Here is a 27,096-nt window from a genome sequence, read left to right as displayed (position 1 = left end):
TGACTAAGGTTGTCAATCAAGGACGGGTGGACCTGATTAGTCAGGTAGCTATCCATCCATGCGCACTAAAACGTTTAGAAAACTTCTTCACTTGGAAGAGGAGTCCACCAGCGGCTGTGCCCTCACATCTGTTAGGGAGAAAAAAGCATTGGTTGAGGATACCTTAGCCCAATTGTGGCAGTTATAGGGCCGAAATCGTTTTTTATGACTTTTACTATGTTGTCCCGTTTCCGCTGCAAGATAGGACTAGGTCTTCTTCTAAGGCTATAGACCCAAGCCATTGTCAATGGTAAAGGTCTATTCCTTGGATTTTTCTTGTTTAGAGACTCTGATTTTTATTAGACCTAGAGACCTGTCAAGGATCCCATCCCGATCTTGGTATTGGCGGGTTGGGGACCTTACAAGTGGTATCAGAGCCTGGGTTAGTTTGAAAAAATTTCGTACTGTCTGAAAATGTAAAAAGAAATATATATATATATATATATAAATTTTAAAAAAAAATTGGTTAGCTAACCAAAGGCTTATGCGTTGATAATTCAGGAAGATCCTGTGATTGAATATCGCAAATTCCAAGTCTTTGAGCTTATTTATGAGAGTGCTTGTCGTTCTCCAAACTATTTTTTCCGACGGAGCGTGATGGAGCTACTGATGAAGGCTCACACTCCTCATTCGACTCGGATAGATAAAGATTGGGAGCTTGAATGGAGCAATGAAGGTGGGACTTATTACATCAATACTTGGAAGCTGGGATGTCTTACCACGGATTTAAAGAAACTACGTTGGGCTGAGGAATTGAGAAGTTCAGTTGTACTACTTCTTGGGTACAAACTCGAGTATCATTGTTCCCACCTACCCAGGAGGCACGGGAAAACCCGTGAACGAATGGGTATGGGATAGAGTGGTGGAGATAATTCCATATCGAAGATTCAGAACTTTTTCTTAGAATACCCCTAAGAATTTGGACCTTATAATTTACTTTCCAATTTCCAATGAGTATAAGAACTATTATACCAATCAATTAGAAGATTGTAGAAATCTGACTACAAACACCCATCGTTTGTATCACCATATTCCAAATCAACCAGCTATGCGGATCCTTTAGAGGCCGCAAAAATTTACAACAAGTTAGGATGAGATACCTAAGGCTCTTTTGTAAGGCAATCCTTGTAAATATTCACCTTATAAATAAAGAACCAAGTCTTTTGAATTAAATATCTTGATCTTCTGTCTATTCTGAAGTTAAATCCTAGCCGTGTCATAAGTCTTTAAATTGTTAGTCCATCGATCTTATGAAACTATGTAGATACCTACTTCTGTTCTTTATACCGTGCTTGTTTCTTCTCAAACAAGCGCAACCCCCCAACTTCAAAGGTAAAGGGGTCAACGTGGAACGAGATGCAGAGGTATGGATCAAAGCCATGAGGCATACATCAATACAGGATGCCTTCTCAGGGCTAAGCCTCTTGCAGCTGAAGGAACCAACTCTACAAAGAACTATAATGGATTTATTAACTTTAGGGAAAGAGCCAGTAAAAATTCCAACCATGGATATCAACAATGTGGAGTAGCTGCAGCAGTGAACTGAGAACAGACCTTCCCACACGTTAGGTGCTATGGATGCAATCAAATGGGGCACTATAGAAATAATTGTCCAGAAAAACAAAACCCTCGAATTACTGCTAGAGCCATTCCTCAAAATCAAGGAGATAATCTAAGAGGAGGTAGAAATGGAGGACGAGGTAAAGGAAGAGTAAGAGGAGAGAGATTTTATGCAATCATAGGAGAACCAACCCTATGAATAAAAAATAAATAAAAGAGCCACTCGCTTGGCCATAGTTAGCAATCTTAAAGCTTATAAACTACTATAAATTAATAATGTAAAAAACTTGAGTTACTTATATATTATAATGGAATACATGATTTTCTTCTCTAAAATTACTTAATGAATATAAATTTAAGTTGGTATTTAATCAAGAAATTAAGGGTTGATATAGCAAATGAGACAGAAGTTCTTGATAGTATGAAAAGAAATTGAATCTTGAGATTGAGATAGTTATTAAGCAACCAACTCACATTCTTTGTGTGTAATGTCCCCAACCCCGACTACACCAAGATCGGGATGGGATCCTTGACAGGTCTCTAGGCCTTATAAAAATCGGAGTCTCTAAACAAGAAAAATCCAAGGAATAGGCCTTCACCATTGACAATGGCTTGGGTCTATAGCCTTAGAAGCAGACCTAGTCCTGTCTCGCAGCGGAAACGGGACAATGTATTCAAACGGCCTACAAAAAAACGGCCCCTATAACTTTATCATTTAGATTACGGTTTCCTTAGCCAACTGTTTTTTCCCCCTAACATATGTGAGGGCACAGCCGTTGGTGGATTCCTCTTCCAAGTGAGAAGTTTCTAAAACGTTTTAGTGCGCGGGAATGGATAGTTACCTAACTAATCAGGTCCACCCGTCCATGATTAACAACCTTAGTCAATCCCCACTTACCACCCCGCACTCACACAAGATTCATTTATCTTATTATACATTGTTTTAATATTTAAAATAATGGTCTCTTTTAACGTTCCATCACAGTAATTTCTTGAAGGCAGCATTGAAAGCATTATTTTAGAAAACAGACATCTTTAAACTTAAGACAGGGTACTGTCAATCAAAACATTGTCCATAATAACCATGACCAGTACTCTTCTTGTCTCAAGACCACCTAAGGGTGAAAAACGACACCCATTCCTTATTCAAATCCGGAGTGGATAAACCCCCACCCAAGGTTCCGTGTGCCCATACACCAAACCAGTTGTCCATACAACCGGGCGGCTCCCCTAGGATTAAAAAAACAGTATCCTAACTTATGTAGAAACGTCAAGATATGACACAAAGTAGAAACTCATCGTTCATGGGGGTAACCGACTTAACCGTGGCTAGAAAGCCAATCATTATCATCAATTTATATCAAGGAGTCGGAGGTGTCTTGAGACAAGCTGTCTTAAGGATGATCAAACATATCTTTCCTAATTCAACCAGTTTTAACCCAAACAATTCTTTCTTACATTATAAACAAATGCACGTTGGAAGTTACCTTCCGTTTTCACTCAGTTTATCCTTCTTACGTATGCAATTCTAACTTATAAAATAACTTAACTAATTAAAGACTTAATTGAACAATGGGACACCCACCTGGGATTGATTGACTATCTGCTGCTACGCTGGCGCCTGAAGACTCTCCTCCGTAGGCCTACTACTAGGCCCGGCTTCGTCGTCGTGCGACGCTCTAGTTCGTTTTGGAGCTACGTCCTCATCATCAGATGTAGGATTTGCTCGAGTCCTTTTTTTTTGTATCATAACTTATTATCCTTATAAAAGGATGTCTAATCATTAGGTAAATACTTCAAAATCTAAACTTAACCTTTGTATTCAACCGTAACCCGTCCAAGGTTAAATTTATAGTCTTAATTGGTAAATTCTTGACCTAGTAATTTCTTATTTGTCTATATAGGTATGATAACTTTTTCCACCGCTTCTCTAAGGGTTTTCTAAGCTCTCCTATCTTTCTTATAATTTTCTATATCTTTTTCCTAATTTTTCCATCGACTTTTAAGCTAATAATCTACTTATTTCAGACTTAATATTAATTGTATTTAATTTCTCTTAAAGATTTCATTTCCTCAACTTGATATCATAGGTTTACACTTACTATAATTTTCTTAAAAACTTTTGACCACAAAGTCTATTTATTTTAATTAATCATTTGCTAAAAATAGGACTTTTGGTCAATTATAATTTTCTAACTTCACCAATTAACTATGGTATAATTACCACAAGTAGATAAGGTAATTTTTGACCTCTGGTAATTATTATTTTATTTTCTAACTTAATTATATAATTTTCATCTTCAATTTTCAGCTAAAAATAGTATAATTTGACTTAGATAAATATCTATACTACTTTTCTTACCTTGACATAATTATCACGGCCTCTTTACCCTATAATATAGCTATGATAAATAGCGTGTAATCATATAGCATGATTTACTTATTTTCCTCCTTAACTTTTAGCTAAAAATAGTGTAATTTAACTTAGATAAATATCTATACTATGTTTCTAACCTTGGCATCATTATCAAGGCCTCTTTACCCGATAATATAGCTCTGATAAATAGCATGCAATCATATAGCACGATTTACTAATTTCCCTCTTTAATTTTTTGCTAAAAAAGGTGTAATTTGACCTAGATAAATATCTTTACTACTTTTTTAACCTTGGCATAATTATCACGGCCTCTTTACCCTATCATAGAGCTCTGATAAATAGCATGTAATCATATAGCATGATTTACTAATTTTCCTCTTTAGTTTTTAGCTAAAAATAGAGTAATTTGACTTAGATAAATCTCTATACTACTTTTCTAACCTTGACATAATTATCACGGCCTCTTTACCCTATAATATAGCTCTGATAAATCCGATGTAATCATATAGCATGATTTACTAATTTTACTCTTTAGTTTTTAGCTAAAAATAGGGTAATTTGACTTAGATAAATATCTGTACTACTTTTCTAACCTTTACATAATTATCACGGTCTCTTTACCGTATAATATAGCTCTGATAAATAGCATGTAATCATATAGCATGATTTATAAATTTCCCTCTTTAGTTTTTAGCTAAAAATAGAGTAATTTGACTTAGATAAATATCTACACTACTTTTCTAACCTTAGCATAATTATCACAGACGCTTTACCCTATAATACATCTCTAATAAATAGCATGTAATTATAATGTATGATTTACTAATTTCCCTCTTTAATTTACCCCTAAAATAAGCGTAATTTCACTAAGATAATTAGTTAAACTAATTATGTGAGCTTCTCCTAATTATCACGGATTCCTTAATACCTAATTCACCCTTGATAAATGTATCATAGCATTTGAATTCAATTTACTAATTTTCCCTATTTAAATTATTCAAACACTAAGTAATTCTGCTAACTTAATTATCTAGATTATCTTTCTGAGCTTCTCCTAATTATCACGGTTTCTTGAACAGCTAATTAACCACTAATAAATATATCTAAACATTTGAATTCCATTTACTAATTTCCCCTATTTAAATTACTCACAAAACAGAGTATTTCTACTAACTTAATTATCTAGATTAATTTTATGAGCTTCTCCTAATTTTCATGGATTATTGAACACTTATTTAACCCCTGATAAATATATCACAACATTTGAAATCCATTTACTAATTTCCCCTATTTAAATTACTCAAAAAACAGACTATTTCTGCTAACTTAATTAGCTACATTAATTTTATGAGCTTCTCCTAATTATCACGGGTTCTTGAACACCTAGTTAACCACTGATAAATATATCATAACATTTGAAATCCATTTACTATTTTCTCCTATTTAAATTACTCAAAAAACAGAGTATTTCTTCTAACTTAATTATCTAGATTAATTTTCTGAGCTTATCCTAATTATCACGGGTTCTTGAACACCTAAGTAACCACCGATAAATATATCACATCATTTGAAATTCAGTTACTAATTTTCCCTATTAACATTGCTCAAAAAACAGAGTAATTATGCCTAATTAATTAGGAAAACTTCTCAAAAAATTATAGGATAATTTTTCTAGATTAATAACTGTCTAATGCATCTTTGATAATTACTTCAACGTAATCTAATCTTAATTAATATATTTACCATTAATTCATGGTTAATCTAGCTAATTTCAGTCCTATTATAAAATGATAATTAATTAGCTTAGTATTACTAAGCTTAATTCTAATAATCAGCAAAGATTAGTTAATTAAAAGAGGTTTGAAGAGCATACTTAAGCCTAATCTTTGATTTATTAACAAATATCTTAATCTAACCTTGCTAATTAAGAAGGATTAGGCTAATTATCGTTAGGGTTAATCAATTAGAGATTGATTTCTACATAGTGTCCTCTCTAGATGAGAGAGGGAGTATCAAGGCTCCGAGTCTGTGTAAAATGTGAAGCTAGGGGTCCTATTTATAGTTTTCTGGCACTCTTAAGCTCTCACAGGCTTAAAAAAGCAGTTGCTTGCAGTTCAAGCAGCCCCTTACAAGTCAAAAAACGACCCCTACTACTAAATGAGTCCCTGTCAGGTCAGTGATGACCCTCCCATTACCTGCTAGCTTTTAAAATATCAATTATGCTATATTTTGACCTATTTTTGCTTAATTGGTAAATATCTTGTAAATATCTAAGAGGACTTTAATAAAGTCTATGCTTAAATGATTACTGCAACCCTTCAATTTTACCTATTTTACTCAATTCATAGCGTAAACTTCCAGGGGTCATAACTATGCCGGTTTTTATCGGAATTCAATTCTGAAAATTTCTAGCCCGGGGTTTGCTGTGCTTAAGATTCCAAAAAAACCAATATTTGCCATGGTCGGACAATTCTACATTGCTATTTCAATAATCATATCAGTTTGATTAAGCTTTATACAACCTTTAAGGTTTCAGAAACTGGAAACCTTACATTGTGCACACGATAACCTTCCTTGGAAAATGACCTAGATATAAAAGTATTAAGGTAACGAGACTAATAGGAAGACGAAAAGAACTCTTGGTATGATACTTTTTAAAACCCTTTACATATTGTTGGTCAACCAGGTTAGAGCACAGAGGGGGTACCTCTGGTGCAATGGTGGGAGCTTGTGCCGAACGCCGATTGCTCAGAATGGCAAGAACACGCCGAGCACGTTCAGATTGGCAAAGCTAAAATACATGATACTTGTCGAACGCTGATTGCTCTGAATGGTCAGTTAGACCGAGCGCGTTCATGTTGCCACTTGGGGGGGATGAATTTCTCTTCTCAAAGATTTTCCCAATTTCGGTTGAGATGAGGACATCTAAAATTCTTAAGTTGGGGTGATTGTAAGATTTCCAGTTTCTGAAACCTTAAAGGTTGTATAAAGCTTAATCAAACTGATATGATTATTGAAAAAGCAATGTAGAATTGTCCGACCATGGCAAATATATTTTTGGAATCTTAAGCACAGCAAACCCCGGGCTAGAAATTTTCAGAATTGAATTCCGATAAAAACTGGCATAGTTATGACCCCTGGAAGTTTACACTGTGAATTGAGTAAAATAGGTAAAATTGAAGGGTTGCAATAATCATTTAAGCATAGACTTTATTAAAGGTCTCCCAGATATTTACCAATTAAGCAAAAATAGGTCAAATTATAGCAAAATTGACATTTTAAAAGCTGGCAGGTAATGGGAGGGTCATCACTGACCTGCTAGGGACTCATTTAGCAGCAGGGGGTGTTTTTTGACCTTTAGGGGACTGCTTGAACTGCAAGCAACTTTCTTTTTCAGCCGGTGAGAGCTTATGAGTGCCAGAAAACTATAAATAGGACCCTTAGCTTCACATTTTACACAAACTGGGAGCCTTGATACTCTCTCTCTCATCTAGAGAGAACACTACGCAGAAATCATTAGAGATTAATCTCTAATTGATTAACCTAAACGGATAAAAAGTTATGATACCAAAAAGGACCTGAGCAAATTCTACATCTGATGATGAGGACGTAGCTCCAAAACGAACTAAAGCATCGCACGACGACGAAGTCGGGCCTAGTAGTAGGCCTACGAAGGAGAGTCTTCAGGCGCCAGCGCATCAGCAGATGGCCAATCAATCCCAGGTGGGTGTCCCATTATTCAATTAAGTCTTTAATTAGTTTAAGTTCTTTTATAAGTTAGCATTGCATACGTAAGAAGGATAAACTGGCTGAAAACGGAAGGTAACTTCCAACGTGCATTTGTTTATAATGTAGGAAAGAATTGTTTGGGTTAAAACTGGTTGAAATAGGAAAGAAATGTTTGACCATCCTTAAGACAGCTTGTCTCAAGACACCTCCGACTCCTTAATATAAATTGATGATAATGATTGGCTTTCTAGCCATGGATAAGTCGGTTACCCCCATGCACGTTGAGGTTCTACTCCGTGCCATGTCTTGATGTTTCTACATAAATTAGGATACCGTTTTTTATCATAGGGGAGCCGCTCGGTTGTATGGGCAATTGGTTTGGTGTATGGGCACCTGGAACCTTGGGTGGGGGTTTATCCACTCCGGATTTGAATAAGGAATGGGTGCCGTTTTTCACCCTTAGGTCGTCTTGAGACAAGAAGAGTATTGGTCATGGTTATTATGGATCCATCATTTGCAATGGAACCACCCTCTTTCTTCTTAGTCTCTTTGGCCTTCAACTTAGAACACTGCTTGATCAAGTGATCATTAGCTTTACAATATTGGCGACGCATCTTCTTTTTGTCCTTATCACCAAAATTTCCAGACGAATTGTTGCCAGCAGAAGCATTAGAAACACGTGATTTTTCACTCGTAGAAGAACCATTAGAAGTGGTTGCATTGTTGTTATCACCCTTTCTTTGAGCAGCAATAAAATCTTGTTCAACTGCACGCTGTTTAGTCCTATTTTTTTTTGGAAAGTGACTCTTGCAACAGCAATGTGCACAATGCATCAAACTTGACAACTTCAGGATTTCCTTGGATCATAAGTCTCTAAGTACTAGCAAAAGTCTAGTAAGAGTCTTGCAAGGCATCAAGAACAGTCTACACAAGGGAACTATCTGAAATGACTTCACCTGCAGAAATAAGTTGCTCTTTGATATCCTTGACACCAGCAAGGAAAGTGTCCATGTCATCTTCCTCATGCATAATGTTCGATTCTAGCTTTTTACGCAGTAGTGCAATTTTAGCCTCATTGCGACTTGCATAAAGACCAGCCAGAATATCCCAAGCCTGTTTTGCAGATTTCACTGAACGAATGTGAGGAGTAATAGTGAGCTTTACAGAAAATGCCAAATCAATGCATGAGCATGTGCATCTTTTACATCCCAACAAGCTTGTTCTGTCGTAGGCAAAACAACTCTAACAACAACAATTCTTGCAGCAAGACCTGCAACATCCTCAACATCGCTTGTGTATCCTCAAAACCAAGACGTACATCAATTCCCCAGACAATATATTCCTGACACCCTTTAACACAACAACATGTTGCATCATGTAAGCCCACATAGGGTAATTGTCCCCTTCCAATCTGTCCTCATCAGCAAACATCTTGAACAAATTTGTGTTGTTGTTGGCCATGACAAATGCCTGCATCTGATGTGAAAACTGCTCAAAAAGAGGAGAAACAAAGCGGGAAGAACACATGCTATATGGAACAAACCGTAGAAGATTGCAAGGGACCCGTTATACAGAAAACAACACTTACCAAATTTCTGCGCAAAATGACGAAATAGGCTATGTAGTACAATGCATGTGTAGTGCAAACGGAGGTCGAAATGATCCCAAATCAGAAATCTAGGTAGACTGAACTTTCGAGTGCTCCCAAAATTTTTGTCGATCTACAATCGCTCTCCAAATCTCACAGAAAATGGAGAAAGTGAGCAGGCATGTGGTGGAGTTGTTGGCAACTAAGTGCGGAAGGATGTAACCTACTCTTGTACCAATAGTTGGAATTAGGGTTGCAGGAAAACATACACAACTTGAAGAAGACGAAGGAAGCTCAAGGCACACAATAGAGAGTGTATTACTTAGTGTGTAATGGAAAAGATAGATAACCTTAGAATGATGGGCGTATATTCAATGCACGGGAGAAAAAACCTCCTAAAGAGGGGAAAAATGTCTCGACGGTCCTAAGTGTGTTCACACACATCACTACCACATGTATATGGTAACTCCACAAATCTCTACCTCATCCACAAGATGCAATATAAGATGGAGTTGGCTCACTAATATGGACTTGGGAAAGCTCTCTTCAATGAGAACAATTGCTTCTTTCGCTAGCAATCTTGCACCTGGTATGGATACGACTTCAATCTCCTTAGAGATCACCCACCTGAAAATCTCTCCCATCTTATATATAGCATCACCTACTTTCTTGCTTCCGCATCCATTGATGCTCAATGGTAAGATGAACTGCATAGTTTTTTCAAAAGTAATAACATTAGAGTACAACAAGTAAGAAGAAATGTAAACGTTGGATAATCACCCAGAGCATCTTGTGCCAATCATGGGATTTTAATCCATGTAATAGGGGTCCATCACCTTTCTTTGTCTTTGAGAATGCTCCCTTTAAAGACTGCCTATGATCTGTAGGTGTTCTGATGGAAACAATACCTTCTTTCACTTTGCTTTGGTCAGTGTTTGATAGGATCCATGGTGCCTTTGGAATACAATACTTCCCATTTGAAGGTGCCGCGGGAAGCGTGTGCGAGTGCAAGTGCAAGAGCAGAGAGAGAGAGAGAGCCTTCTTTGGGTGGAGCGCACAACAATGTTATCCTGTTGCCGCTCCTTATTCTGTTGTATTAAAGAATAAGTGTATATTGGTTAAATTAGTAGATGGGTTAGTAGTAAGAGAGATGTCCGGCTAGTTGGCCTGAATCCCAACAAACTCCCACTTGAAGGCCAACGCAGCCCACGTGACCTGGTATGTACAATCGTGAAGCAATATAGTGGCTTCAACCTATACCCATCAACTCTGCAATGTCTAAACCGCTCCAAAGCTAAGCCTTTCGTCAAAGCATCTGCTGCTGGGTTGTTGTCAGTGTGTACCTTGACCAAATCAATGAGCTTTTTGGCCAAGAAATCTCTCACGAGATGATACCTGACTTCAATGTGTTTTGATTTGGAGTGAAACACGGGATTCCTTGCCAATGCAAGAGCACTCTGACTATCACAATATATCACTGAACTCTCATCAATGCCAAGTTTTGTGACCAAGCGAGATAACCATACAGCCTCTTTACTTGCATCCGACAATGCAACGTACTCTGCTTCCATAGTGGAAGACGACGTACAATCTTGAAGACATGACCTCCAAGATATTGTTGCTACAGCAAATATGAAGACATAGCCAAATGTCGACACAACCCGCATAGTCTGCATCCGCATAACCCACGATGGATGCATCATTGTTTCCAAAGCGTAAACACCTGCCGATCGTACCTTTGAGGTACCTAAGAATGTGCTTCACTGCTTCCCAATACTTGCTGTCAGGATTTGCCATATATCGGCTCACTACTCCCACTACAAAAGCAATGTCTGATCTTGTGGCCACCATAGAATACATGAGACTGCCCACTACCGAAGAATATGGTACCTTAGCCATTTCAGCTCGCTCAGCATCATATTTGGGTTTCAAGAATGCCTGCATTGGGGTACTCAATGCTTTCCCCCCCTGCATATTGAAATGCTGCAAAACTTTCTCAATGTATATTTCTTGAGATAACTAAAGAATACGACGTTTGCAATCTCTTTTGATTCGCATGCCAAGAAAGTGTGTAGCATCCCCCAAATCTGACATTGCAAAATTATTGCTAAGTGTTTTCTTCAAGTTGGTAATTTCCGGAATGGATTTCCCAGCTATAAGCATGTCATCAACATACAAAACTAGAATGATCATCCAGCCATCATCTAGCTTTCTTGATCATCCAGCCATCATCTAGCTTTCTTGTGTACAACCAGTGATACTCTTCGCTCCTTTTATATCCTTGACACCTCATACATGCATCAAATTTATGATACAACTGCCTTGAACCCTGCTTTAAGCCATAAAGTGCCTTTTTGAGCTTACATACTAGCTTCCCACGAGATGCATTCTCCTAAACAAACCCTTCAGGCTGCTGCATGTAAACATCCTCATCGAGATCACCGTGAAGAAATGTTGTCTTCACATCCATTTAGACAAGTTCCATGTCCTCAATCGCTACAAGACCAAGTACAGTTCTATGTGTTGTCATCTTGACCACAAGCGAGAAGATTTCATCAAAATCGACTCCTTTTCGTTGTTTGAACCCTTTGGCTACAAGTCTAGCCTTGTACTTTGGATTTGGATCACCTAAGGTAAATTTCTTCTTGTAAACCCATTTGCAAGGTAAAGCTTTCGCATCATTTGGCAGTTCTACCAAGTCCCAAGTATCATTAGCCAGAAATAAGTTATACACAGATTGCATAGTTGCTCCCACTTCACCACATCATCCGCCATCATGGCTTCTTGGTGGCAGCTTGGCTCACCGCAATCGGTCAACATGATGTAATCAAGACCTGGCTCGAAACGCGTAGGTGGACGAGAGACTCTAGTAGACCGTCTCACTCCTTGATTATTGTTGCTATCCGCTCCCTCTGGAGCATTGCTAGTGGAAGGTACATCACTAGCCCGCTGAGTTGATTTCACTGTCTCTGAGGCAACATCCTCAAAAGTGACTCTCCGAATTTCTATTTCCTTGATAGGTTGTTTATGCATCTTCAACTTATTGAAGATCACATCTGAACTACGGATGACTCGACGAGATTCCGAGTGCTAGAGACAATATCCTATCTATCCATCTGCACCATATCCAATGAAAATACATTGTGTGACTTTGGCTCTAACTTCTGTCGAAGTTGTTTAGGCAAATGAGCATAAGCTTCACAACCAAAAACACGTAGATGCTCATAGTGGGACCTACGTTTAGACCATAACTCTTCTCGAATCTCATAATTCAATGGCGTACTAGGCAAACGATTTATAATGTGCACTACAGCCAAGACGGCTTCTGCCCAAAATCCTTGTATGAGATTTGCCCTAGAAAGCATGGTTGTGACTCTTTCCTAACTCGTACGATTCATGCTTTCAGGAACTCCATTTTGAGCTGGTGTGTATGGTGCAGTAAACTCCCTTCTAATCCCCCTTTTAGCACAGAAGTTGTCAAACTCCTTGGAGACATACTCTCCACCGTTGTCAGTCCGCAACCTCTTGAGTTTCTTGCCAGACTGATTCTCAACGAGTGCTAAAAATTTCTGGAGCACAGAAAGAACTTAATCCTTATGTTTCAAAGGATATGCCCACAGCTTTTGAGTAGAGTCATCTATGAATGTCACAAAATAGCTGGCCCCCTTAGAGATTTGGTTGGCATAGGACCACAAACATCACTATGCACTAAATCCCAGAGGTTCAGCTTGCTTTTGACCCAATGGTAAGTGCACGGACCTAGTCTGTTTGCCATAGATACAATGCTTACAAACAAGAAAGTCAATATAAGACAAGACAGGTAAGTAGCCAAAACGAGTCAGAGTTCTCATTCCTTTTTGGCTAATATGACCTAGCCGGCAATGCCACAACTCAGTAGACGGAAGCTCGGCTATAGATATGTAATCATGATCAATATCTGACACATGCATGGAATACAAGGTACCATGCTTCTGACCTCTGAGTACAACAAGATTACCTTTGCCTACTATACATAAACCATTGTCAAATGTGGTGTTGTAGCCCAAATCATCAAGCTGACCAACAAAAATCAAGCTTTTAGTCAACTTGGGCACATGTCTGACATTACATAAAGTAAAATGCGTGCAATTCCTTAGATGCAATTTGACGTTTTCGACACCCTCAATGTCTAGTTCATAAGCATTAGCAACTCTCACTTTGCCACAAAAGTGAGAATAAGTAGAGAACCACTCGCTATGTGGTGTCACATGGAAACTCGCACCAGGATCTACTATTCAATTCTGTGCATACTGCGAATCTTCTGTAACAAGATCCTAGACAGGTAGGTCTGCTGTGAAGACCAATACGTCAGAGGTAAGTGGCATAACAACTGCTGGAAGAGTCTCTACAATAGGAGCATTTGAAGACTCTAGCATATTGATCTCCTCTAACTTTGCTTTGCCCTTGTTTGAATCATCAGACTTAGAAGTTTGACCGGATTGTTTATCCTTCTTGCTTTGCTGCTATTTTCTGCAATCCTTCTTCACATGCCCTTTTTTATGGTAGTGATAGCACTCGACATTACGCATAGAACCCCGAGACTTACTGCGTGAGCCCCCACATTCCTTGCTTTTGGCACGACTTTGAGTGCGACCCCTCTGTCTATCACTAGCAACATATGCATCACCATCCTTCTTGCCTTCGAGAGATTTCCTGCAATATCCTCGGTAAACAGACTCCCAAGGACGTCATTGTACACTAGACTCGTACCAGGTGTTGAGTTGCTAATCGCAGTACAGAACGTATCCCAAGACGAGGGTAAACTGCATAGCAAGAAGCTACATTTGATTTCCTCATCGAAGACCAAACCCTGAGTGGTCAACTGAGTGAAAATGATATTGAACTCATTAACGTGAGTAGAAATAGTGCCCTCTTCCTTCATACGAAGGTCAAACAGCTTCTTCATCAAGAAAAACTTATTAGTGGCACTTTTGTTCTCATAACTAGAACATAACTTATCCCATACATATCTAGCAGTCCTTTCTCCAACTATAGTAAAGTACACAGATTCGGCCAAATGCAAACGGAGGGTAGATTTGGCCTTAGTATCAAGTTTCTCCCACTCAACGTCTGTATACTCGCCCTCTGGGCGCTCCATGATAGAATCCAGCTCGCCTTTTTGTATAAGACCATATTGAATTTTCTCTTTCGATATAGCAAAATTCGTCCCCCCAAATTTTCAGATATTGTAAATATCCTTTTCACCACTAGATGACATAGCTGCAAGCTAAAGATAATATGGCGATAAACTGGTAATTCTAAGAAAAATTCGGCAAAGTTTCCCCAAAAAAATTGACAGAACCTCAATCCAAAACTGTCACAAGAGATCACTAACGCATCAAAAGTAATGCTCTCAAAGCATAAGACAGACGGATCAACCACTAACTGTGCATAAAAAGTCAAAAATCTGACCCAAGACTGTCAACACGGCGTCAAATGCACCTAGCCCTCTCTATACATTTCCTATGGCGAGGCCACGAAAAAGGGGTACTCCAGCAACCTGTATCACCGAAAGGTTCTCAACATTCAAGAATCTAGGTTATGCAGACAAGAAATGAGCCCAGTCTCAAAAAAGGCCTCCGAACTGAGCCTCAAAAACGATCGGGACTGCCAGAAACAACCAAATCGGCTCCACAAAAGGTACATATGGCAGTTTTCGCAACTCAATATACATCCAATGTCAACAATACTGCAAGGTGCAGTATACGCGCTCAAAAAGGCGCCAAACAAAATATGCAAGCAATAAACAAATCCCTGCAGGGAGTAAAACTGCTCTCAAAAGAGCTCAACGACTATTAAAAGTTCAAAAAAAATGCATATGTGCATCAAATACTCCCACTGAAATCTGTGTTGATGCTAAACACTGCAACCTGTAAGAAACCTGGATGTCATGTATGTATGCAAGAACCTGTGAGGAGATGGCTGCCTGAAAAACCCGAGACAATGTTGATGCCAAAAAGTGCTCCTAATCAGCCCATAAACACCATCTCAATAGCACATAATAGCCATAAAACGGCTATATACCATCCCAAAATAGTCTCTGAACAGCCTGCACCTATGTTATGTACCTGTACTTGTAGCTATAGCAAAAGTGGAGTTGAAAAATACAACTCCTAAAGCGTAGCTCTCGAATGAAGCTTTCGCCTGCACGAAAACCTTCGAAAGGGGGATAAAACCACAAGACACCTACTGGAAAAGCTCTCGGAACACTGAGTTACACGATGCCGAAATCGGAAAACTGTTTGCACTTTTGAAAGTGCACGTGCGTGGACGCGAAAACGGCAAGCACAAACCCTGCTCTGATACCAGTTGAAGGTGCCACGGAAAGCATGTGTGAGTGGAAGTGTGAGAGCAGAGAGAGAGAGACCTACTTTGGGTGGAGCGCACAACAACATTATCCTATTGCCGCTCCTTATTTTGTTGTATTAAAGAATAAGTGTATATTGGTTAAATTAGTAGATGGATTAGTAGTAAGTGGGATGTCTGGCCAATTGGCATGAATCCCAATACCATTCTCTTCCATCACCGACATTGTTGATGATGCCAATCTGCGTTGAAGTTTCATGTCCTCCCTAAACATTGTCACTCTTGCCTATGATGTGGTCCAGATCATCTAGCCTACATTTTTGAATATGTGCATTGGGTCTAGCAAATGTTGTACCTTCAAATCGGTCCAGTAAGACAACTTAAATAACACAGAACATTGTCGCATACCCTTGGGTGGCTGTTGGGAGGGGGGTCCATTGAGCAATGCCTATCCCATGCTCTTTTCCAATCTCTCATTGTCCATCTATATGGGACCTTTCCATTCAAAGGTTCTTTGTATTTTTCATGTGTTGGTGGTAGGAAATGATGACTATTAAGATAAATGACCTTTTTTAAGTGTGATGGACGCTCTGTGACGAGAGAGGGGCCACAAATAGGGCACATTGCATGTTCGGATGTAGACAAAACTGTTGGTAGTACATTATATTCATAAATAATAGTAACCCTTAGTTAACAATAACGTACTATTGAGGGCTACATGTATGGTTACCTGAGACCTCTCCAAGACCCAGAAAGTCATGCATAGTCCACATAAGTATGCGTCGAGTATGGGTTTGACACTCCGTTGGTGGTAGAGACACATTGTGGATAGGGATACGGGTCCATAGCTCCTTTAACTCATCAATAAGAGGGGCTAGATACACATCCAAGTTCTTGAATTTGTACTTTCTAGGGATCAATAAAGATAGCATGATGCAGCCTTTCTTGGTGCTCTTCCAAGGGGGGATATTGTAATTGATCAGGACAACTGGCCATGTGCTCCATGACGTACTGTTGGTTCCAAAAGGGTTGACACCATCACTTGCAAGGCCCAAACGAAGATATCGTGGGTCTCCTTTGAACGCGGGCCGTTTTTCCTCAATGTGTTTCCATGCTTGTGAATCTATTGGGACACGCATCATACCATCCATAAAGTGACTACCGACATGCCATGTAAAGAGTTTATTGAATGTCGTGGTCTTGAACATGTATTGGATACGAGGGATGAGGAAAAAATGTCGTAAAACTTTTCTTGGTACCAAGTGATTCTTCTTTCTTTCCTCTGGATCAATGGGAAGGTCTTTGTATCTCTCTTCACCACACTTTGCACATTTCCCCAACCGATCATACTTGTTGCGAAAGAGAATGCAATCATTAATGCACGCACGTATCTTTTTGTAGTCCATACCTAGCACGTTAACAAATTTATGAGTAGTGCATCTATCTTGTGGCATCCTATGACCCTTTGGAAGTAGCTTTGATAATACGCTGAAAAAATCAAACTTTATTTAACCATTAGTTGCAAAGTTTATTTATCCATTAGCTTTGAAAACAAGCTACAAAAATCTAAGTTTACTTAACCTTGAAAGACAATCAATGTTTGCATTGCTCATTGCATACATGACCTGTAGATTCAAAATGTCTAGCGAAGCACAAAGAATAGAGAACGAAGCTCGGGGATATATAGGTGTCTTGCTTGCAGCCAAAAGAGTATCCTCCTCCTTTTGTGCAGTCTCTTCGCATCCACAACCGTAGTCGTCACACGGACCCTCCTCGCGAGCGAGAAGCTCAGCAACCAAATTATCCATAATTGTATCCTCCTCCATCTGGTGCGGTAGATTTGTCATCTCCTCCTCCCCATAACCACCTGCACTGGATCTCGAACTCTTGTCCATTTTTGGTGACAGGACAAACATGTTTTCTTTCAATTGTCTCTCCGACTTTCTTGTCAAAAGCCTCCTCCCATGACACTCCAATGAGGAGTGGTATCCATGTTTGAAAGTTTGCGAAGATCGGTTATTCATGTTTGTGGATCATCCCACATTCCATAGTCCTTGACATGCTTCAAGAAGACTCATCGGAGCCTATAAAATGGCCGTTTTGCAACTATATTCCTGTCAATGTAGGAGCAAAGTCGACTACCACAAGAGAGAATCATCATCTCAATCCAATGAGTGCAAATGCATCAAAAGGAGTACGATAATCAAGCCAAACTATGGCAAGAAATCTAGGGAAAATTGGACAGAGTCTTTCATGCAAAATGAGCAAAATCTCAATGAAAACTCTCAAACCATAAATCGCATCCAAGATTCCAAAGTGGGAGATGATCTTGACCACTATAAACTAACCAAAATATGTCAACAAAAGATATGGCAAAGTGGGATCACTATAGTCTCCAAAAGAGGACTCATAACCATAAACTATAACACTACTCGATGCCAAAACGGCTCCACAATGTGAATGCAATGGCAATCCTCATTCAAAGTACATAAACAGAGTGACTGCGCATATACAAGCACCAAAAAGTTGCAACACCAAAAAATTGATCAATGTGAAAACAATGCTCTCAATAGACCTCACCAACACTCAAAAGTGCTCTCCAAAATGCATGTACAATGGGCATCAACCATGTGCCATAACCATATGAAAATCCGTCCACAAAGCTCATAAATTGAAGCACAAAATCGCTACCAAAGTGTCCTATGAAAACCTATAAAAGAAGCTCCACGTATGAGCACAAAAAATTGCATCTCAAGAGACTGTTTGGACGGTGTGTAAACGCCTTTGTGATTCTTTACCCAAATCTACCAAAAAACCTCAAACCTCAAGCTCTGCACAAGCTAAATTTGCATCTTCAACCTCAAAATTTATGCACCTAACTTCGAGCACCTACTTTGTTTCCAAAAGTGCATCAAACACGCATATTGCGCGACTATAGAAAACTTGAATTTTTTTTCATATAATCAGTCTGAGATGAATAAAGACTGAATATCAGCAAATCGATAAGGAATTTGCAAAATATTTCTTTTGCAAAGTTGTAGACCACATCAAAATGGAGGGATGAAGAGGTAGAATTTTCAAATATGAAATCTACAAGGAAAAAAACAAATTCGAAAATAGTGTAGTTGTGCACACAATTTTAGGGTAGCACATTCACCTACACACTATCTTCCACACTCTCTTCTCAGCTTCCACAAGAGCATACATCACTCTCAACTAAGCTCACAAGCTCCATTGCATTCTCACAAAGCTTCCAAGATTTCTTGCTCTCTCCACCATCGAGAGCGACCAAGATACGCCTCAAAGCTCTTGACCTCGCCATGCTCCCCACCATCACCAAGCCATAGCTCTGGTACCAATTGTGAGTGCGCAAATGCGATGCGCAGAGAGAGAGAGAGAGAGAGAGAGAGAGAGAGAGAGAGAGAGAGAGAGAGAGAGAGAGAGAGCATAGGATGTGGGTTGAGCAATTCACCACAATATGTGTGAGAGAGAGCCCCTTATTCTTCTATCTAGTAAAGAGTAAGTTGTGTACAAGTGATGGGCATCGGACGCCTTTGGCTCGTCCGACCAAGATAAGTAGTACACCACCTTTACCCCAACACCAAACTTGACTTGATAGTGGCAAATAAACACAAGGATTGTGCTTAAGAAATCTAAATTCTAAACTATTTAAGTTGAAAGCCATAATAAGCATAGTAAACTCTACATGGATAATCCAACACTGAGCATGCCTAATAGCAGCATTGCCTCTAAATTATGAGCAACAATGCTAGCAATAAGTGTGGCATATACACTTCCTAAATATATAGCTTCAAATATTAAGACAAGTTTCAAATATATGAAAGGAAGTTTCTATATTCCTAACCACGCCTTTGAAGTCTGAGACTAAGTTTGAAGATAGCATAATGGGGAATCTAAAGTGTACCCGGTATAAAATTTTAGAGAGAGTGTGAGATGAAGCTCAAACACAATTTTGAGAGACACAATTTACATAAAAAATTATCGAAGTTAACATAAATGATGTAAAGATAAAGGATTACCACTATAGAGTAGGGTTTGTGTCATAGAGTAGGATTTTTGTCAGAGAATTTAATACTACTTTAGATTTGGCGAATTTTACAACAACCTTTCGTTCAACCATCGATCACGTTCCACTGCATTGTCTAGTCGATCTTTGTCCCACGTTGATGCTTGCATTTTTGAAATGCGAGAGGGGGGAGGGAAGGGGAACAAGAGCTTAAAGTAAAAAATGATAATGATTAAAATCACCTATGAGATTCTTCTTAAAAGAAGTGGAGGGAGCAGGTCAAAAAAAGAAAGGGGAAGTGATCTAAAAAAATGCGCCCAGGATATTCAGGCGGCAATCAACGTGGCAAGCAGCCCGGCTATTTATATTTAAAAATATTATAAATATAGCATCAAACAAGACGAGGCTATTTTTACCCTAACCCTCTGCACATCTTCTTTGCTTCATCTGTGCTTTTTTCTTCTTCTCCATCTCCATAAAACATTAGTACTCTCTCTCTCTCTCTCTCTCTCTCTCTCTCTCTCTCTCTCTCTCTCTCTCTCTCTCTCTCTCTCTCTCACACACACACACACACACACACGGAGGAGGAGGAGGCCATTTTGATAGTCAAACGTTGGTGGCAAGCATATTTTGGTGGCAAGAGTGTGGCAAAGGAGCGTTGGCGGCAAGTAGACACAAAAAATCAAACATGTGCGACACATTTCTTATGAAAGTGCACTTATATTCTTTTTAATTTTGAGTTTTGTTTTAAAATTAGTGTTATTTGCTCTTATTGTTGAGGTAAAGGATCATGTGAGCCCATGGGTTTTCTCCCATGCTCATGATTTTTGGATTCTATTTCGCCCCCGCAAATTAGAGCGGTTTTGCATGCAATGGACTGTTCAAAATGAGCCATTAGGAAATTTCGGAGGTCATTTGGAGGGCCATATGAAGAGAGAGAAAAATAGAGTGCGTCCAATGAGCATGAGGGCTACGCTACGTAGAAGAGTACGCGGAAAGACTCAAAAAATAAAAAAATAGCCTAAAAACTTGGATTGTGGCATCGTAATTTCCTTGCTTTTACCGAGCAGTTAGGTGCTTGCTAGTGGTCCCACTGCTAATATTCTCTTATGGTCATTAACGTACTGGAGGGTGACCATTAAGCCCACACAAGATATTGGAATTTTAAAACACTTTCCCTCCATTAGAATGCTTTCAAAGTGAATCTCCCTCCACTAAAGCTTTTCTCTGAGAGCTATGGCTTCCACGTCTTCTCGCCCAAGAAGCTCTAGCTGTTTACTGTCTCTCACACCAACAACCAACAGCTGCACTTTGCCTAGAAGGCCAAGTAGTAGCATATCCTCAATTACAATATCAACTTCAATAAGTGCAGAGAACCAATGGGTTGGACAAAGGATAAACAAAGGTTCATGGGTCCTCATGCAACCAAGAAGACCCAAGAAGTCTAGTGGTATCAATGTTTACCGCTCAGCATGGAAGGCCAGAGTGTTGGATTTCAAAGTTGAAATCGGCAAAAGATCTGTAAAGGAAGTTCTTGTTCAGCATGTGTTTACCCATCCAGACGTGATAGCAAATGGTGGAAATATATCAGATATACATCAACCACGTTGCAATTGTAAGTACTCTTGACATCTGAACTTCGTTTGATTTGTCATTTCACTTATTGATACTCTCATTATAACTTTTCTTATATATTTTGCAACGTTTATCCCTCTTCTTATGAGCAATGTCTCCATTCTTCACAGTTCCATTAGATTTGTCATTTTTACTTATTGATACTCTTAGTTTAACTCTTCTTATATATATTGCAGATGTTTATCCCTCTTCTTATGAGCAATGGGAGCCTGTGGAGTGCATAATAGGCCTCTTCCTTGTTGTTCATGCCCACATTGGTTCTCTACAGTATTCAGGGAGGAGCAGCAAAAGCCTGGCTGATGAAGAAATATTTTTTTATGACCACTTCTACCAACTCAGCTCAGGGAATAAGAATGGCATGTTGGTGAAACTGCCTCTACCAACCGATTGGAACACTGTGGACTGGCCTGTTCCCGAAGAAACAATGGTGGAGGCAATGCGAAGTAAGCTCTACAAGGATATACACAGGTCTCTACGTAGCTCTATTCCCACAAAACTGGTTAGAACTGCAAAATTTTGTCCTGCTGCACTCTTCATAGAGTTGTTTCATAGCTACAATATCCGTGTTACGAAAACTATGTTCATGTGCAAGTCATTTCAGCAGTCATCCTGTGACAAACTTCTTGACAGAGGATGGTATGTAAAGGAAGAGATTGGCTTACGGTGCGAGGTCGCGCTTGATACTCTAGTTTTCAAGTACATGATTGCAAGCCAATCACTGTTACTCTCCTTTTGGTATATGCGATCACAAATGCTCAATGGTAAGTACATTCCTATGGACCAGGTTTCTGCAGGTCTGGAAGATAATCCTGCTGTGGATGTGAAAGTGATTGATAAAGAGCATGGCCTAATGTTGGTGGTTACAATAAGGGAGCTATGCAGTCTTCTGCAGTTGCGGCATGACATAATTGAAGAGTCAATGAACAGGGACCTATCAGATTTTTTCTTTTTCCTAGCTGGCCGTAAGGTGATGCGGCGAAGGGAAAAAGATATTTTGTGCAAAGAGTTGGATGGTCGGGTTGAAATAGTGTCAATGTAACAAAGATTCTTGTGAACCCAAGTGTATACGAATGACTTTCAATACATGAAGTTTTTTGAGCTCATTTGTCAATTGTGCCCTTTGAATATAAGTGTGCTTGAAATACATTTCTTTAATGTTGGAGCTATATATGGCTCGCTCTACTGAACTTGGTCTCACCTATATATTTGTATCTTGTCCTCAATATGAATCAGTCTTTGGGAGCGTATATGGTGTGTCTCTTGTCTCGTCTCTCTCTCTTTCTCTCTACATCTCAACATGGTATCAGAGCGGTAACGATCACGCGCAGATTCAATTCATGGTGACAACAGTATGTGTATGCGATTCGCATGTAAGATTCAAAATTGTTACAAATTTTATTTTTGAGCGTTGATTCTTGTTAACTGTGGTTGTTTTGTGTTAAGAAGAATATGATTAGTGTTTTATGTGGCGTTTATTTATAATCAATCTAATCGTTGATTACGTTTTCTTGTTAATGACACCCTGAACTTCATCTCAATTTTTCTTGCTGTTCTGCTCAAAATTTGGAGAAACAGGAAAAGCGCAATGGAGTGTAGCGCAATGGCACTTTTCATCCAAAACTTGTTCGTCTCCTCGAGCTCTTCGATTTGAGTTCTAGGTTTGCGTCAATCGGAGTTCGCAGCAGAAAGTTATGCTATTTTTACTGCAATAGAGCTTGACGCAGCTTTCTTCGTCCTACTTCTTCGTGAAGCGTCCGCGATCGTTTTTCTTATTTTGGCGTTAACTTTTTCGAGAAGATTTAGCTTTTTGCTATTCGTATTGTGGCCGTCATCTTGCGTCTCACGCCACTCTATTTTGAGGACTCGTTTATTATTAACGTCTCCTTTACCCTGTCTTTTTTGGGTGACGTCTCTCACATCTTTGGACGTTCCTTGAGCATCCTTCTTACGTTTATCGTTGACAAAACGCAGTACTCATATCTCTCTCATTCTCAATTGCGGCCTTCACCATATATGGTGTGCAGATTCTGCGATCTTATCTTATACGTCTTCTCGCAACAAGATATGGCTATGAATATTCTCGTCAACGGCTTTCCTTCTGGCCAACGTTCTGTTCCTCCTTTCCAAGGTCAAGGATTTCCACGCTGGAAAGCAAAGATGTTGTTAATTCTTGAAGGCGATGAACTCTCCGATGTTGTTCTTGGAAATCGTGTTTGTCCGCCTCAGCCTGTTGATACGGATAATGATAACGTGCTTATCACTGAAGGACCTATATTTGAAGATTGGAATGTTGCCTATACGGATTGGCAATGACGTGATAAAGCAGCTCGTCGGTATATTCTTTCTGCTCTTACTGATTCCCTTTTGCTTGATATGTATGAACTGCCTACTTCCCATGACATATGGAAGTACCTTACTGCAAACTTTCAGAAGAAATCTGTTACAGAAATACTTTATTTGAGAGGGTTGCTTAACAAGTTACAATATGAAGTTGGTACTGCCATGACGGGACATATTGAGTTTTTCAAATCTATTATTAATCAATTTGCTGCTGCCGGTGATCCTGTTCCACAAAAGCAACTGATTACACTTCTCCTTGATACAGTGAAGGACTCTTCTTATGATAACATTGTTACTATTCTCTCTAATAAAGATGGTCTTGATTTCGACCAAGCTTGCATGTCTTTAATTGAATACTCTCAACGTCAAGAACGTCGGAATGCTGGTCACGATACAGCTATGATTTCACAAGAGGAGACTGAGTCACAACAGATGGAACGTGCTTTTTATGCTCGAAGGCGTCCATTTCAACGAGGAAACCGCAGAGGTGGCCGTCGCGGTAATATTTTCTCTCGTCTCAAATTTCCTAATAAGCAATGTTCTTACTACAACAGAAATGGCCATACTGACGATGATTGTTGGGCACGTCAATATGATGAAGAACACAATATTACCACAAAACAACCACGTTTATCTAGAGACTCTTCTTCTTCTTCTTGTGAATATTGTGGACGATCTGATCATCCCACTCATATGTGCTATAAGCGTCGATTCAACACAGATCGGAATAGAGCATATGCTACTGAACATCGAAACAACATTGTACCAGAAACAAGCTGCGTCCTATGTTCAGTTGCTCCAGACAGAATACTTCATGTACGTGATGGATCACTTTTTATTGTCGATTCTGGTGCTACAGGAAATATGACATATCAGTCTAAGTGGCTCCATAACTATCATCCACTGCCAGTTCAACGTGTTGTTTATCTTGCTGATGATACTACTTGTCAAGTAAAGGGTATTGGAGACTTATATCTTGGTACCTTATCTTCTTCCACTCGAATTTTGCGAGGAGTATTACATGTACCAGATCTTCAACGTAATCTTCTTTCAGTTGCTAGACTTGTTGATCTTGGTCTGTTTGTTGGATTTGATTATACCAAATGCCGAATTGAGAAAGATGGACAGACTATAGCCACTGCTCCTCGAAACGGTAATTTATTTGAACTCTCTCTCAACGATGCTGTAGCAAATATTGTCACTGCTCCAGGTGATCATGATTGCAAAGTATGGCATCACCGTTTTGTTCATGCTGATTTCTCAAAACTCCTTGATCTTCAACGTCGTGATCTTGTTCATGGCATGGATCTTAAAGCCCATCCCCATATGGGAATTTGTGAATTTTGTGCTCTTGGGAAACACAATCGTAAACCCTTTCCTCTTTCAAATACAACTCATTCTCATGACATCTTGGATCTTGTTCATACTGATATATGTGGACCTCTACCTTCTTCGAGATCACAATATCGCTACTTCATTACTTTCATTGATGATTTCTCAAGGTATACGACTATATTTCTACTTAGACAAAAATCTGAAGCCTTATCTGTTTTCAAACAATTCCACAAGGCTGGGGAACTTCAAACTGGTCGTCACCTTAAGAAGCTTCGTAGTGACAATGGAGGCGAATATGTTTCTCGAGAGTTTGTGAGTTACTGTGCTGACACAGGAATTCATCATGAACACACTATTCCATATTCGCCTCAACAGAATGGTGTTGCTGAACGAAAGAATCGCACTATTCTCAATGCTGTAAGATGTATGTTGATTCATTCTGGCTTATCTCGTGTTTTCTGGGCTGAAGCTACTTTGACAGCAACATTTATTCAGAATCATCTTCCTACTACTGCACCCTCTGGTAAGATACCCATCACAGCATGGACAGGTGACATTCCTTCTGTATCTCATTTTCGAACCTTTGGATGTATTGCTTATATTCATGTTCCCAAAGAAACACGAACAAAGCTTGATGCTCCTGGTCTTAAAGTTATTTTTATTGGATATTCTGACACTTCCAAAGGCTACAAATTCTATGACCCTTCCTCCAAGAAAGCAATTGTGAATCGTGATGCTACTTTTAACGAACAGCTTATGGGAGGCTCATGGTCCATGGATGATTCTGATGATACTAAATCATTGCTTCAGGCTTTTCCATTTCTTTCAGAAGATGAAACTCTTCCTATAGAGCAACTTTCCTCCTCACAACCATCCATTCCAAATGTTGCCAATGATGATATTGATATTTTTGTTGATCTGCCTATTGATTTTGAACATGGCTCATGTCATGTTTATGATGACGATATTCCTGATAATGCTTTTTCTACTTCTGAAGATCCCGTTACTTATGATGAAGCTATCTCTTCACCACAAAAGGATCAATGGCAAGAGGCTATGGAAGCAGAGTACGATTCTCTTATCTCTAAAGGTACATGGATACTAACTGAATTACCTCCTGGTCGTACAGCTATTAAATGTAAGTGGGTGTATAAAACAAAAGTAAAAGCAGATGGATCTTTTGACAAGTTCAAGGCGCGTTTAGTTGCAAAAGGTTACTCCCAAGTAGCTGGTGTTGATTATCAAGAGACTTTTTCACCAGTTGTTCGCATTACAAGTGTTCGAGTTTTATTGGCATTTGCTGTTCAATTTGATTTAGAAGCTCATCAAATGGATGTGCGAACTGCTTTTCTTAATGGTGACTTGGAAGAGGAAATTTATATGGAACAACCAGAAGGGTTTGTTATTCCAGGTAAAGAAGACCTTGTTGCTCAACTCCATAAGGCACTATATGGTCTCAAACAAGCTTCGCGAGCCTGGTATACAAAATTTGATCTTTTTCTCACCTCTAAAGGATTCATCTCTTGCTCGTCAGACCCCAACTTATACATAAAACGCCAAGGTAGCAGTTTTGTGATTCTTGCTCTTTATGTGGATGATACCATCCTTGTTTCCAATGATTTGGGATTTCTTCAGCAAGTGAAAAATTTATTGTCTTCTGCATTCGATATGGTGGATCTTGGAGAGATTCACTCTTGTCTTGGCATTCAAATCCAACGGAACCGTACAAAAGGTATTTTATTCCTTCGACAGTCAAAGTTTATTGCAGATACTATTCAAAAATTCGGTATGGAATCTACACATTCAGCCAACACACCTTGTCTTGCGAGCTCTACGAAGAATACTTCTGACAATGGCGGTCAACTTGTCACAAATCAACCTTATGCTAACTTGATTGGATGTCTTCAGTTTGTTGGCATAAACACTCATCCTGATATTTTGTTTGCTGCTAACTATCTTGGACAACATCTTGCATGTCCTTCTCTTAAGCATTGGTCTGCTGCAAAGCGTGTATTGAAATACTTGAAAGGCACTACAGATTTTGGTTTAGTCTATCGACGACAACTCACATCGGATTCTATGCAATCTCTTTCTCTTTTGGGTTACACAGATGCAGACTGG

This window comes from Adiantum capillus-veneris, chromosome 2, assembly GCF_014529385.1.
Source record: "Adiantum capillus-veneris isolate H3 chromosome 2, ASM1452938v2, whole genome shotgun sequence".
NCBI lineage: Eukaryota > Viridiplantae > Streptophyta > Polypodiopsida > Polypodiales > Pteridaceae > Adiantum > Adiantum capillus-veneris.
The sequence above is the reverse complement of the archived record's forward strand: the minus strand, read 5'-3'. Positions refer to the sequence as shown.